Source organism: Amblyomma mixtum, chromosome 6, assembly GCF_055824585.1.
Source record: "Amblyomma mixtum isolate Tamu chromosome 6, ASM5582458v1, whole genome shotgun sequence".
Taxonomy (NCBI): Eukaryota; Metazoa; Arthropoda; class Arachnida; order Ixodida; family Ixodidae; genus Amblyomma; species Amblyomma mixtum.
The window spans coordinates 92,455,651-92,463,579 of NC_143017.1; the positions used below are offsets into that span (position 1 = coordinate 92,455,651).

The 7,929-nt window shown below is 52.4% G+C and overlaps 1 protein-coding gene across 1 annotated transcript in view; it reads right to left on the reverse strand.

Moving 5' to 3' along the window:
- Nucleotides 1–7,560, reverse strand: part of LOC149339678 (LHFPL tetraspan subfamily member 2a protein) — a 91,964-nt gene extending 84,404 nt beyond the window's left edge. Inside the window, exon 1 of the mRNA XM_089548367.1 lies at nucleotides 7,132–7,560. The gene's annotated coding sequence lies outside the window, so the exon portion shown is untranslated. The remainder of the gene's footprint in view (nucleotides 1–7,131) is intronic.
- Nucleotides 7,561–7,929: the final 369 nt, after the last annotated feature.

Here is a 7,929-nt window from a genome sequence, read left to right on the forward strand (position 1 = left end):
AACGTACGGCTGAGCCACTATACGTACTGCCAGCCGTATACTGCGTTACGATTTGTCGCCAATATCTTGCCCCGCCAAGGTGCCACACGGGGCGCGGCCCGCCGCTGCCGGAGTGCCCCGGCCAAATATAGCAGGCAGCCCGCGAAGAAGGCAGGCAGGCAGAACGGTATCGAGCGCGCGCACACCCCGCGAGCAGTCAGCGACGTGTGTGTCTCCACGGTCTCCACGCTGTTGTGGCGCGCTGTCCTTGACCCTCGCGCGGGGGAGAGAGACGCGGTTTAGCGCGGTAGCCCAGTTATATATACAGGGTGTGCGCGTGCGCTCGCTCTGCGGGGACTTCTGGTAGGGGCGTACTTGTGAGCCTGAGGGCGTGTGGGTGGCGCTCCCTTCTCGGTGACAGAGGGGCGAGGGCCCCGCGTCGGGGTGCGTGGCGGCAGAGTGACTGCGAGCGCGCGGAAGAGTATGCGCGCTGGTATGCGGGCGGGGGCGACGCTGTAGCGGGAAGATCTGCCCCCACCCTCACCGGTGCAGAAATGAGATGGCAGTCTTTTTCCAGCTCCGCGCAGCCGTCGCGAATGAACTCCGAGATATGTAGACCCGCCGGCGCTGCACCCAGGCATTTGATCCAGTACGCAGTGATACTCGATCAATCAGTGTCTATTACGGTGTCCCGCGAACAGCTGCGAAGCCTCGCTACGAAGAAAATTATGTTTAAAAAAATCAACTTCAAAGAATAGATCAATGCAAATGATAAGGAGGGGAGGTGGAGAACGGTAGGGATGCTTTCCTTTTTTTACCTGTCAAATTATGCCCAGCCTATGAGCCGCCGTGCATGCAAGGTTCCGGGCTGATTTAGAACATCTATAGGGTTCTTTGGCCGCCGCGGTGGCTCAGCGGTTATGGTGCTCGGCTGCTGACCCAAAGGATGCGGGTTCGATCCCGGCCGCGGCGGCTAGAATTTCTTTGGAGGAGAAATTCTAGAGGCCCGTGTACTGTGCGATATCAGTGCACGTAAAAGAACCCCAGGTGGTCGAAATTTCCGGAGCCCTCCACTACGGCGTCTCTCATAGCCTTAGTCGCTTTGGGACGTTAAACCCCATAAACCAAACCAAACCAAACCCACAGGGTTCTTTGGCGCGTCGGTACGTTTTGAAACATGAGTAGACCAGCGTTTTTCAATTTGCCTTCATCGAAATGCAGCCGCAGGGGAGGGGAACTCGTGCTGGATCAATGCGCATCCCTCAACCAAGGTAGTGGAAAAGGAGTAAACAACAACAAACACGGAGGGAAAACAGTAAGAAAACAATTGCCTTAAATGGGCAACCAGGAGGAAGAGAAATCAGTCGTTGATGCTACTGCGACAAGCAGGTCAGATGCACATATTATAAATACGAGCACGCAGCTCACCACCGCGTAATATTCTAGCTCAGAGGAGACTGAGGTCAAGGATGAGTCACGAGACCCGGTTGACGCCATTGGCGGGAGGAGCTCCTCTGAGGGGCATTTGCCGCTTCGTTCAAGAGCTCCCGCTCAGCACGCACGCAGGCACACACCACTATAGTGAAACGAAACTGCCCTCATTTGAATTCTGTTCGATCATCATCAGCCTGACTACGCCCCCTGCGGGGCAAAGGCCTCTCCCATGTCTCTCCAAGTAACCCTGTACTTCGCCAGCTGTGTCCAGCGTATCCCCGCAGACTTCTTAATCTCATCCGCCCACTTAACTTTCTGGCGCCCCCTGCTACGCTTGTCTTCTCTTGGAATCTACCCAGTTACCTTTAAGGACCAGCTGTTAATGTCCTGACACTATAGGGGAAACATTAGTCAGAGTATACTGCAAAAAAGCTGTCAGGAAAGTAAGCATTTTCAGGCAATTCTCGGCCAATACGCGCTAATGATAGACAAAAAAAAAAGACATAACCTTCTTTCTTTCTAGAACTGCTTCATAAATACATTATCAGAGCACTTTGAAGTCTCACCGGAAAAAAAAAAAAATGTGTCGTCGGAAGCTGAATTCAATGACTCGCTGGCCGGAAGTGACATCAACCATACCTGAAGTGCGTCACTTCCGGTAAAAGAATCGACAGCTTCTAATGCTATCGCATTGCCAACACCTAATTTAACTAGACGTCAATGTGATTTTTTTGTCAACGCATCGCCTATACATCGAGGTTCCGTGCCTTTCAATTTATTCAAGCGCATTCACTAGTGCATGTCCAGGAGATGTGTGACAAATAAAAAAGCGAGTAGAAACGCATCGTATCAGTACAAGCCAAGTAGCGAGAGGCAGTTCGCGGCGGTAAGAGTCGGACTACTCAGAAACCACTGAAACTGTGTCATATGGAACGAGGTTATATATAGCTGCCTAAACTAGTTTACAGCCTACTCGCGCTATAAGCCTAAGCGCGATCACGAAAAAAGGCAGAAGCTAAAGCTCCTCGCAAAAAGAAATCAACCAGGCTTCTTTGTATTTGTCTAAACCTTGTCTTGGCCGGTCGCGATAAAACTGTCGAAACCGACATCACTTGCAAAGACTGCGGTACAACAAGCAGAGAGGCTTTCTGCCGCCGGCTTCAGCACGACCCATGTCAAGGACTGACTTTATCGGCATCCGCGAGCAGTGGCGACAAGGAGCGGAACTCGTGGTAATTGGTTAGCGGGCGCCCAGACCCAGCTCGTTAAGCCTTGCGCCCCGCTTCCTGCAACTGCCACATCGCGGCGCAACCGGCACACACTCGAGCGGTGCCGCCGCGATAATAACTTAATTCAGTTAACGATGTGTTTTGCTTCTCGGATACCACATCAAATACAGACCGCTGTATACGGACGCCGTTCGACAGCGGTCAGTTCCGCTTTGAAGCTGTATACGCCAGCCCTCCTAACTCAAATCACACATCGCTTACGCATACGACCGCTAACGAATTGATTGTGATAGGTGAGCGCTGTTTCATCACTCGCCTCGATCGCGCACATATCGTCTCGTTTCGGTCACAGGCAGGGCGCAGTCTTCGGTTAGAGCGTATACTATAGAATAAGGAGAAATTCCCAATTAGGCTAACGCCTTAAAATTCGATAATTAATTCGCCTTGCCCCGTAAAGAAAGGATAACAGGCCCGATGGCCACGTGACATAAAAGTGTCCAGGCTTTTTTTTCTTTTTTTCGCGTTATGCACAGCTCATTTCTGATAACAGCCTCCGCAACGCACTGATATGCTCCACTGCAAGGTAGAATATCATTCAGGCCACAAAGCTCGCTGTAGGTTTTTCTTCTTGCTTAAGCCTTTGAGTATGTTTTATTTCATGCTCGCATTTTATTCATAACGTTCTGCTCACAAACTGCTTAAACCTCTCCTTATGATGTACCCGAGCATGCTCTTTAAATCCCGTTATATTACCATTACATTTTGATCATCGTTTTTCTTGCGTGATGTTCCCCCACTATGCAACGCCCACGTGGGCCTTTAGGGCAAATGAATGAACAAAAAAAAGTTCCCTCTTTCAAGTGCACACCTGCTTAACCCACCATTTTCAGTGCATTTCGCGTAACAAGCAAACATGTATCTCGTAATCGCGCACACATTGATGCTATAGCCCCTCAACAAGCGAAGAAACATGATCCGGCCGCCTGGTATTCTTCCTTCCCAGACTGCGCATTCCGCTTCCTCTTGCTCCGACGTCCCACTTCCGTGCTGGTCCGGCGGCTAGACTATGCGGCCGGCTCCGTACCTGAGCCGATACCGTTGATCGCTCTCCCCTGTTCGTCGATCACTGCCGCTGCTGCTATTTTTCGCCCACCGCGCCTCACCCCTCCGCCGCGATGGAGACAACGGAAAAGGCGCGATGTGGCGCAAACCGCCGTCACTGCGCCGACAGCACTCTTTTGGGGCGTTGCCACTCGAGTCGAGGCTGGCGCCGATGCATGCATTTTCGCCCGTTGCACAGGATTAGATCGACCGGGCTCCGAACGCGCGGACACACACATACACAGACGAGAAGTTTTTCTCACTTCAGGATCCGTGATAAGGAAAAGGGAATGGATGCACGTCATGGTGCGCTTAAAACAAATGGGCTTCGAAAATAAATGATAAAAGGCGCTCGGTGGTGGAAGTGAAACTTGCCAACGCATCGTCTTCACGGTTCAGTCCCGGCTCAGTGGTAAAAAGAAAGGGCAGGGGTAGTGGTGTTTTGCGGTTGGCGAGACGTTGAAATGGCACAGAAGACGCTTTGTAATGCCCAATATCTTTGAAAAAAAAAAAAAAAATGCATGAATGCCAAGCCGCCGTTCAAAAGGGCAGGGGTAGTGGTGTTTTGCGGTTGGCGAGGTGTTGAAATGGCACAGAGGGCGCTTTGTAATGGCCAATATCTTTGAAAAAAAAAAATACATGGATGCCAAGCCGCCTTTCAAAAACGGAAAATAGCTGATCAACATACACAACGCATGAACAAAAAACCTTGCCACAGGGTGTTCAAATATCGACTCCTCAACAATATCCTTCGTTCTACAACGGTTCTTAAAGGAAAAAAAAAACGAAACAAAACAATGAATCGGCATGCTTAACCACGCTTATTCAGTATTTCTTGTGTTACGCCTTGCAAATGGCATCATACTGCTTGTTTGTTTTGTGCGCATTAGACGCGATGCGAGGCGAGTTGAACCAGAAGAGCCTAGGCGAAACCACGAAACGGAGCAACGCGGTTATGATGGCGCGCGCGGTAGCCGCGTCAAATCGCACAGCGCAAAAACCGAGACGCGCCGCAAGTCACGCGCTAGGCATCGGTGTCGGACGCGCCGCGGACAGGCGCTTCGCCAGTCGTCTCCGCTTTCCAGCTGCCGGCAACGAAGTGCGCTTCTCCCAGCCGCCGCCTCTCGAGGCGGCGAAAGTTTCGCCGAGGCCAGCAGAGGAGACGAGAGGGGGGCGTGTCTTGGCGGCGCGGCATTTCCGGAAGGAGACGAGAGGAAAGCAGCGGGGCCAAGAGTCCGTCTCGGGACGCGGGCAGCGGGAGACAAAGGGCGAAGGGAGGCAGACAGCCAAAGACAAAGGGAAGGAGAAAACAAAGCACTCAAAAGGAGCGGAGAGCAGGGCAGTGACGAACGGAAGACGGAAAGCGCATTTCGACAAAGGAAGCAGTCGACCGTTAAGATGATCATCATCCTTCTTCCAGCCGTTGGCGCGTCTCTGTCAGACGCGTTGGAATGCTAACTACATCTCAAAAACTAACTAGCTTAGCGGTGTAGACTGCTGAGTGGCTCGGGGAAATGAAGTTAGCGAAAAAAGGAAGGAGGTCGAAGTTTTTGGTGCAGCGCTTGCGCGTTCCAGAAAGGATGACGGGTAGGAGAAATGACCGGTGCTTCTTCAACTTTCGCGACTGTCTGTTACTTGAACAAAATCAAAGGTGCCGGATACAGCGGCACTTCGCGCGAGATAGCGAAATTGATGAAGGCCGGAACCACATAAACAGAACTGCGAAACGGGAAGGGGCAAGAAAGGGGGAAAAGAAATGAGGGGAATAAATGAAGCAAGCTAGGAAGAAGCAGAAGCGGCAGCAAGGAACGAAGGGAACTCGGGCGACGGAAGAAACGCGCCAAGGGGACAAGTGCGGAGACGGCCGTTGATCGAGTGGCCGAGGCGGGCAGACAGGCAGCAGGCCACGGTTCACGTGGTCGCAAGGGAGCGCTCCCCGCTACAGGCCCGCAGCCCGAAAGAGAAAATACATACGACCAATGCGTGGGCGTGTGTAAGAGGGAAGGAACGAACGAAGAAAGTACGAAATACGTGAGAAAAAAAAAGAAAACACAAGAACGTTACGCGCTCCCTTTGGTCGCGACCCCGCGAGCACTCCGACGACGAGGGCCCCCTCCCAGCGGGCCTCTTGGCGCCCGGTAAAAGGAGCAGACAGGAAAGCGGTGACTGGGGCGGGCAGCACAGCCGATAAGCTTTCGCCACCGCCCGCGTGTAAAGACGGGCCGCCGCCGTATCGACGGTGTTTAATGAGGCGTCTCACGACCAGACCTGGGCCCGAATTAGTGCGCGCGTCCGCTTGACGAAGAGTAATTATTGCTGGAATTCTCAGCGTGTGAGCCCCGAACTGTAAGTCGTTCGACACGGTGCAGGCGTCTGACGACGCCACAATTCCGGGCTTAAACGTTGCTTATGAACACGAACGCACGAACACAAATGCGCATATGTGTTGCCCATTTAATTTCGTTAACTGCCAGCACGATTGCAAACGCTTAGTGCACGGATGAAAACGAAAGAGGGGCACCAAGGGGCTATGATGAATTTCTCATGCAGTTTGCGGTTCCCTACTGACGAACGTGACAGAGATGATCCCGCTAATAGCTATAACAATGGTACAGTACGACGCACCTCCTCCAGTCCCGTCTCCAGCGATGAAGTTCAACCGCATGAAAATAAAGGTTCAGTTTAGTTTAAAAATCGACAGTTAAGCTACACGAAAATATTGACGAAATTAGTTGTTTTAAAGCAAACAACGTGCAATGTACCCTCCGTAGCATGCACGCAGAATTTCGCTTAACTCGTTTTTCTTTTGTTTATGTCTGATTCGCCACGCCCACAGGGAATTTAAACCAGCGCGCACAACAGCATGTCAAGCAGATGGCATAGAAACAACGTATCAGAAACAAATGACAGAACCGTGGCAAGCACGATAAGTAATACTACTTTTCTCCTGAAAAAAAAAAAAATAATAATAGCCTATCCACACGACGGAAAAACACCTGAGGCGAAATGCAAAAAACAATAGTAAAACGCTTATGACCAGGAAACTCCAGTGAGTAGAGAGGTCGCTGACCATGATGAACACATACTGAACTCATGACGCAACACCGTATATATGCTTCACAAAGCGCGCAAGGATCGAGAGAGTCAAGGAATGCCGAGCCAAGGAATCAGACAGCACTGAGAAATCGATCTCGGCCAGGTTGCACAACTTCGGACTCGACGCACCCCACGAAGTGCACGATACGATCTTTAGCGACGATCGCATAACACGCCGTCATGTGTCATTTCGCGCCGTTATCAACCCACGCGCCGCCATTGGCTGCGCGACGAACAGGTCGCGCGCGCAACTGAAAGCCGCGAAACCTTCGGAAAAGAGAAAGCCGCTCACCTTTCGCCCGTCTGTAGCTGCACTGGCTGCGCAAGCAACTTCACGCGGCGTGAGCGATCAGAACAGTGAACGCAGCGTCAACGTCACGAACTGTCACCGAGAAAGGCACTTGCCAACAATCGCAGTTGGCACGTCCAGTCGTAGAAGAGTACCGCTATGCCAGCTGAACTCCTCAGAGCAGCGGCAGCGACACGGCGGCTTCACTGCCGCTCGCAAATGCACCGTTGACAGCGCGCTGCGACGCGACGACAGCACTCCGCCTAGGAGGCTTGTGTACGGATCCGGCGCAGACACAACAGGGCCATGGCCTTTGCCAGTGTCAACCGCCAACGCGCGGCACGAACGAATCGTCGACACCTCCGGAGCGCTTTCCGCTACCGCGCACTACACACGCCGTCTCACAGCCATCAACATAGCCGGCGGAGCGCGCGCGAGATCGCAAGCGGCCGCTGAGCGACGCATGCTGGGAAGGCCCGGGAGAATCCATTTGACGTCGCAGAGGGGGGAGAGGCCACCACGCCACGCCGCGCGGTCGGTTTCTCTGGTTTCTCTCCTCGGCCGGGCGGTCAAAGAAATGCGTGCCGACAAAGGAAAAGCCGTAATACTGTCCCCCTCGGCACCCTTTTATGGAAAAAAAAAAGAAAGGCCTTTGTGGCCGTTCTCTTTCTTCATTTCACGCTCGAAATGGCGGGCCCTATGCTGCGTAAAAAGCCGTCGCCACAACTTCTCCCCTAGTGTTGTTCCACAGCTATAAAAGAGAACCTCCCCGACAAAGAAAAGAAAAGAAGGTGTTCATAC